Source organism: Tupaia chinensis, unplaced genomic scaffold (genome assembly GCF_000334495.1).
Source record: "Tupaia chinensis unplaced genomic scaffold, TupChi_1.0 Scaffold000126_2, whole genome shotgun sequence".
NCBI lineage: Eukaryota > Metazoa > Chordata > Mammalia > Scandentia > Tupaiidae > Tupaia > Tupaia belangeri.
In genome coordinates this window covers 5,379,143-5,385,990 of record NW_006159594.1, presented here as the reverse complement: position 1 = coordinate 5,385,990, position 6,848 = coordinate 5,379,143, and positions in this window count along the sequence as shown.

Below are 6,848 nucleotides of genomic sequence, written 5' to 3'. Positions count from 1 at the left end.
CCTAAGGGAAAGAAAAAAAATTATATAAACCAAGGAGAAGAGATGAAACAATGTAGTTTCTTTACATTAACTAGAAGAGAATCTTCAGAAGTTGTAGGGAGTTTACAAACCAGAAAATGTCCTGAATTGTAAATGGTGCCACCTCAAGGTCTGCACAAACCCCCCCATCATTTCTTCCCCAGAAGTATTCCCAAGTGAAGCCAGCATGATCCCATAGCACTATATAATTTATTCCTATCTACTTCATTTGAATGAAGGCTTTTTTAATTATAATATCATTATCATGAGATGGTATCTTAAAACCAGACCAACTCTGTATTGAACTTGCACAGTTCCCTATAGTTGTTTCTCTTTTGGATCCTTTGCCTCACAAACCATCATAGGCTTTCTTATATTCACCAGTTGAATCCATTCATATTCTACTAATGTAGCATTTCTCTTATATAGCTGTTACTTTGCCTAATATATTTTTTCCTATTCAGTCATTTCATTTTCTTTCTCTTCAATGCTAATCAATACTTACAAAGTATCAGACATTATATATGGCTGAGGGTACAGTTACAAACAAAAAAGTTACTCTTGCTGTAAAACATACTAGCAGAAGCAGAGAAAGAATAATTAAGTAAAAATTAAAAAGCAGTGATTCTAAATTCAAATATAAATTTCTATAAAGGAAACACTTTTTTTAAGTTAAATCATAAAGTATATCAAAGTATGAACTGTACGGAAACTGGTGCCAGCTCATGCAGAACCCTTTTCAGCCGAGGTATAAAAAGAGAAAAGATAAAATATTACAATAACAAAGTAATAAAGAGCAATTAGATAACATGAAATATGTGTTGGAAATTAAAAATACAGCACAGGAATTTAAAAAGGAGAGGACAGATATGAAGTGAAATAAAATGTCCAGAAATTAGAATAAAATGATGGCTATTACAAAAAAAAATCTTAAAAATTTAAAAAGCTGCTCATGATTGGGGACTAGAGGATGGCTTAATAGCTACATTGCTGAACTCCTGAGAAGTCAACCCTAGTTCGAGTCCAGGACCCAGCAGCTTAAAACTCACACCAAGCAAATGTGCATGAATGCCCAAAATGCTGAAAGGGGATTGGAGGAAAGGGACTGTGGTGTGGCCATCCTCCTTAGGGGGTGATTTCTAGCTCTCTCTCTCTTTCTTGTCTCTCTTGTGAGTGCACGTGCCCTATAGCAAAAATCTCTCTAAAAAAAAAAAAAAAAAAGCTACTCAAGATTTCCAATATTTCAATGATAGAAAAAAATTTTTAAATAAGACTGATAAAAACAGGTAGAAGAAAATTACCAAACAGAAAATATAATATTTCCTATATATAATGTTCATTTTTCTAGAAATACAAAGGCTTGGCAGAGAAAAATAAAATAAAGAAATTCCATATCGATATTATTTCAAATTTTCTGCATGTCAAGGATAAAGAGAAGTTTTTAGGGCTAGCCCATGACATGGTGGTTATGTGAGCTGAATCCCATCTGGCTGACTGCAAACTTTGAGTTCCAGATCTGACAGCTTGAAAAACACACCACCAGGCAATTGGGCAAGAATGCCTAAAATCTTAAAGGAGGGAGACATGAGGGAAAAAGGATTGTGGCATGACGTGGCCCATGGGGAGTGCTATCTTGCTTCTCTCCTTTCCACCTTGGTCTCTAGTGAGCATATATGCCTCTGGAAAATACTTTTTAAAAAGAAAAAGGTTCTGAAATAACAGGAGTAAAAAAGTTTCCATATAAAAGAATGGGAATCATAATATCACAGAAATTTTTAATAACAACTGCCAGAAAACCATGGACTAATGTCATCACAATCCTAAAAGAACGTAACTTTCAATTCTACATTTAGTTCATTTACGAACTAATTGAAAGGGTACAATTAATTCATGTTTATACATATAAAGCTTCAAGAAATACATATATTGCCCATGTTTTCTCTTTTTTCAGAGCTACTAGGAGATATGCTCAAAAAAAGAAAGAAAGAAAATAAACGAAAAAGACAAAAAAGGAAGAAAAGCAAATCTCCAAAGAGCAGGAAGTCCCTATAGACAGAGCAAACCTCGTTATTCATTATAGACAGTGCAGACTTAGAAAGCAAATGCCCCAAGTTGGCAGGATAGGATGAAAAATGGTCTTCAGGAAAAAATGGAAATGATAGAATCCCTAGTGGAATTAACTGTTGAAAATAATATTTTTGATAGATTGATAATGAATGAAAATAGGTACATAGGAAACTAAGCAAATGAAAAATGTAACAGATTAATTTTAGGAAAAATAAAATACAAAGGTAAGAAACCTATATTTCAGACAACTTTACCTTTGGACAATATCTATATGGTCACATAATAGAAAGATTCATAATCAATATAAGTAAAATGTTTATTAAACTTATATAAGGCTGTAAGTGAGAATTTGGGAGGTGGTATGAAAGAGTAAACTTTTGATAAGGCAATCAATAAGAAATAGTAGTATATACGTATGACTGTACAGTGGAGATAAATAGCCAGAGACGAGATGAAAAAGTAAAGCCCTGACTTTTGGGACAGAGTAAAGCCAGTGTTAGGCTTGGGACAGAAAGAAGCATGGCATTGCTATTTATTTTTATAAAAACCATTACTTACAATGGGACTTCTTAAAACATGGCCACTTATTGATTAAAATAAAGACAAATAAGTTGCTGATACAACACAACTAACCATGACAGATGAAGGTTCTATTTTAAATCTTTAAAACCAGAAAGACTTGAAGATGGAAACATGTCACTTAATCCCATGACCTAGAGGTAATAATTGTTTCTTCCCAGGAAATATTTTTATGTATGTTTAAACTGAATTGTATCATGTTTAAAATGGAAAAAAGTCATATATATCAATTATATCCCACTTGGTTTATTGATCATTTAGAGGGCGGTAAGTAGTACTATAACATTTCATATAAATAATACCCTAATTTTAATAGTAAGAATAAATCTTACAAACTTTTGCCAATATTGCATTTATACAATATTGTCAAATACATCTATAGCTATAATATATCAAAGGTAAGTACTATTTTTTTTTTTTTTGGAGAGGTTTTTGATACAGGGCGCGTGTGCTCGCCAGACAGACAGAGACAGAGAGACAGAGAGACAGAAAGCAAGAAATCACCCAGTGGGATGGCCACACCACAATCCCTTCTCCTCCATTCTCCTCTTGGGATCCTGGGCACACACGCACACGCGCCCTGCGTGAGTTTAAGCCACCGGGTCCAGGACTCGAACTGCGGTCGACTATGTGGGAGTTCAGCAACATAGCCATTATGCTAACTGCTGGTCCCTCTATTTTCAAAATGGAGATGAGAGAGACAAAGCAAGTGAGTAGCAGATGGCTCTGTACTACACTGGGTAAAAGTTCATTTTCATTGCCGGTATCTGAGAGAAAAATGCTTCTGGCAGAATCTTTCATCCATTTTGTATATGGTGAGAGATAAAGGTCTCATTTCTTTCTTCTGCCTATGGATATCCAATTTTTCCCAGTACTATTTATTGAGAAGACTGTCCTTTCTCTGATGAATATTTTTGGAACCTTTATCAAAAATCATTTGGCTGCATTTCTGTGAGTTTATTTCTGGGTTCTCTGTTCTATTCCATTGGCCCATGTGTCTGCTTTTGTGCCAGAACCATGCAGGATCAGCAGAGATAAAGGCTCTGAAGAAGAAGAAAGCGACGTTATTTGAGGAATAATCAGAGGCCAATGTGGCTGGAGCAGAAACCAAAGGGAAGACAAGTGGGCAGCCAAGTCACATAGGCACACTTTCTCTGCAGGCTGAAAGGACTTTAGCATTTCTTCTCATTGACGTCAGGGGCGATCAGTTATAGTTTTTGTTTCTGAGAGATTTCTGCTATAGGCGCATGTGCTCACCAGAGAGACAGAGAGACAGAAAGTAAGAAATCACCACCCAAGGGTATGACCAAGCCATCATCCCTTCTCCTCCATTCCCCTCTTGGGATTTTGGGCATGCTCATACATGCTCACTCTGAGTTTCAAACCACTAGATCCAGAACTCGAACTGCAGTCACCAAGTGGGAGTCCAGCACCTAAACCACTACACCACCTGCTGGCTCCCTATATTTTGTGTTTTTAAAAATGAATTTGTTAATTTTTAAGTTAGTACATTTTTTAATTATTAAAATACAAGAAATAATTTTATGTACTTATCTTGTCAGCATATTTTGAAAAATGTAACTTAGTGAAATGACTTAGTCAAGCTTATTAACATATACATTTCTTCATGTTCATGTTTTTTGGTGGTAAGATCACTTAAAATCTACTCTTAATGATTTTAATACAGTGTTTCTATTAACTATAGTTACCACATGGTACAATAAATCTCTTGAACTTACTTTTCCTATCTAACTGGAATTTGATATCTTTTGACCAGAATCTGCCCAATACTTCCTCACCACTCCAGCCCATAACCAGAATTCTTTCTGCTTCTAGAGTTCAGCTTTTTTAGATTCCACATAAAAGTGAGATCAGCCATCACAGTTTTGAGGAGAATGACTGAGTGAGATTTACACTTCATTAAGCTCGTTCCAATTGCTTTGAATTCAATACTCCAAGTCTAAAGTAATGAGAGTTTCATTCGTGGTCTTAAATGTGGAGAGGTAAGAAGTGGTCGGAATCTGTGAGTATATATAGATATGAAAGAAAGAGTTATCTGGATTTTCTGTGCTTTTGAAGTAGATTCCTTGTTTCTTCCTTTTGTTTTGTTTACCCAACGGATCATCAAGTTAAAAAAAAAAAGTACTACAATACTAATATGGAAAAATAATTTAAAGCCAAAATTCAGGTTTCTGGATATATTTTACACTTTACCCTGTAGCCACTCAGTTTTTATGTGACCAACCATATATCTTATTGTTGGTTCCACCACCCCAGCTCCTCCTCACATACACACACATGCATGCACATGCACACACACGAACACAGCAGAATGAAAAAAGCTGTTTGCAACATAGAAGTGTGAAGGCGTTAATTCACACCTAATAGCCCTGGAAGTCTAATGACACAGAAAAGATCTGGCAGGGATCCTCAGAGAATAGTAATATGAATACAAGTTTCTACTAGGAACATTATGTCATCTGAGTTTACACACCATTATCTGTATTTCCCAGTATTAAATAAATTTAAAATAGAGTATATATTATGGCTAAAGCTTGTAGGTCTGTGTTAGATCTCAAAGGACACAGAGCTTCTACTTTACATATAGTGAGAAATATTTCCTTATATCTATCTCTGCCCACTCTTCCACCCCCTGAGCTGTAGCGGAGCCAGGTCTGCCAAGAGTCAGTAATGAACGCATCCGTGATTGTAGGGCCCCAGCTCAGCTGTGCTGAGTTACATAAGCCAAACGAGACATGAGCAGACTTTCAGTTCTGTGTTCCTGGGGCATCCATGTTGATCTGTGCTACAAATAACTAACACGGGTCCAATATTCTGGAAATGAGCTGCATTAGAACAAAACTAAAATGCTTTACGTTTCAAAAGCATTATACAAAGGGACTTCAAAAATTTGTGGAAAAATGCAATTAAGCTTTGTGTGTGGGGGTGTGTGTGTGTGTGTGTGTGCAGAATAATTTCAAACTCCATGTATACTTTTCTTACAATACACATGTTACACAAACTCTTTGAAGACACCTCATATATGCATGTTATGTGCATCCCAATTTTCATAAAAAGAGAGACAATGACTAATAATCCACCCAGGATCATGTGGTCAGCTTGTGATAAGAAATCTTCAAATCACGGATTCCTACCTCACAGCCGAATATTCTTTTCACAATGAGATAATGTCCAGCCTCCATCAGAGCAGACTGTGTCAATATTTCTCATGCTCAGGTGTTTATTAACATAGAGTACATGGTACAGGACAGGACGATGTCATTTTAAAAATGACTTTGGTGTGTCATTGCACCATTCTTTTCCACAAAGGATTAGATTAAGTTAAATGCTGGTAAACAAATGTGGCCGGGCAGCAGTGGTTAAAAGAATGACATCTCCATGGAAGCTCCAGAAGTATACATACTACGTGGATGCTATTGATCTAGCTATTTCCATTCGGTTTTTAGTTGTTTGCTTTCTATAAAATAAAGAAATTAGTGGCATGCACTTCAGAGTTTGGTTATGAGGATGAAATGAATTAAAATGCATGCATTATTTAATATAGTCTGCGTAGAAGGCACTGAACAGACGTTAAGAATACTTCTTACTATAAAGTTTATTCTACTAAGCTGACAATAAGGAATCTTCTTTGATATGCTAACATTAGTTTGATTCTATACATAATTTCCTTCTGTTAAAGGAAAGCAACATTTTAAAGTCAAGAAATAAGGCAATCCATGGCAAAGTGCTTAGTGGCTGATGTGTGCCCTGGAGGTGCTGAGGTTTGTTGTATTATAAATAATACTGTTCACGTTATCCCTCCTGAGTTTCTGCAGCATGGTAAAGGTAATAACGTGTAACTGATGGAATTTCAAATAAAGCATTATTAAAATATTTGTTCAGTGACCTTTCTGCTCCTTACCTTTTGTCTTCTGGAGGCTGTTAACATTCTGGTGCAATCTCCATTCATCTTATCCATTTCCTTCAGTTCTACTCAAGATGTCCCCTTAATTGGTTCAGGACTCCTATTTTATTTACTTACTTACTTAGTTATTTTTGAACTGAGAGACAGTATGTGATAGTACTTTTTAAAAAGTTTATATCCTAATTTGGGAGATCCAAACATGGAGAAACACACAGCAGTGAGTAGATCTCTCAATAGAAAAAAGGGAATAAAACATTAG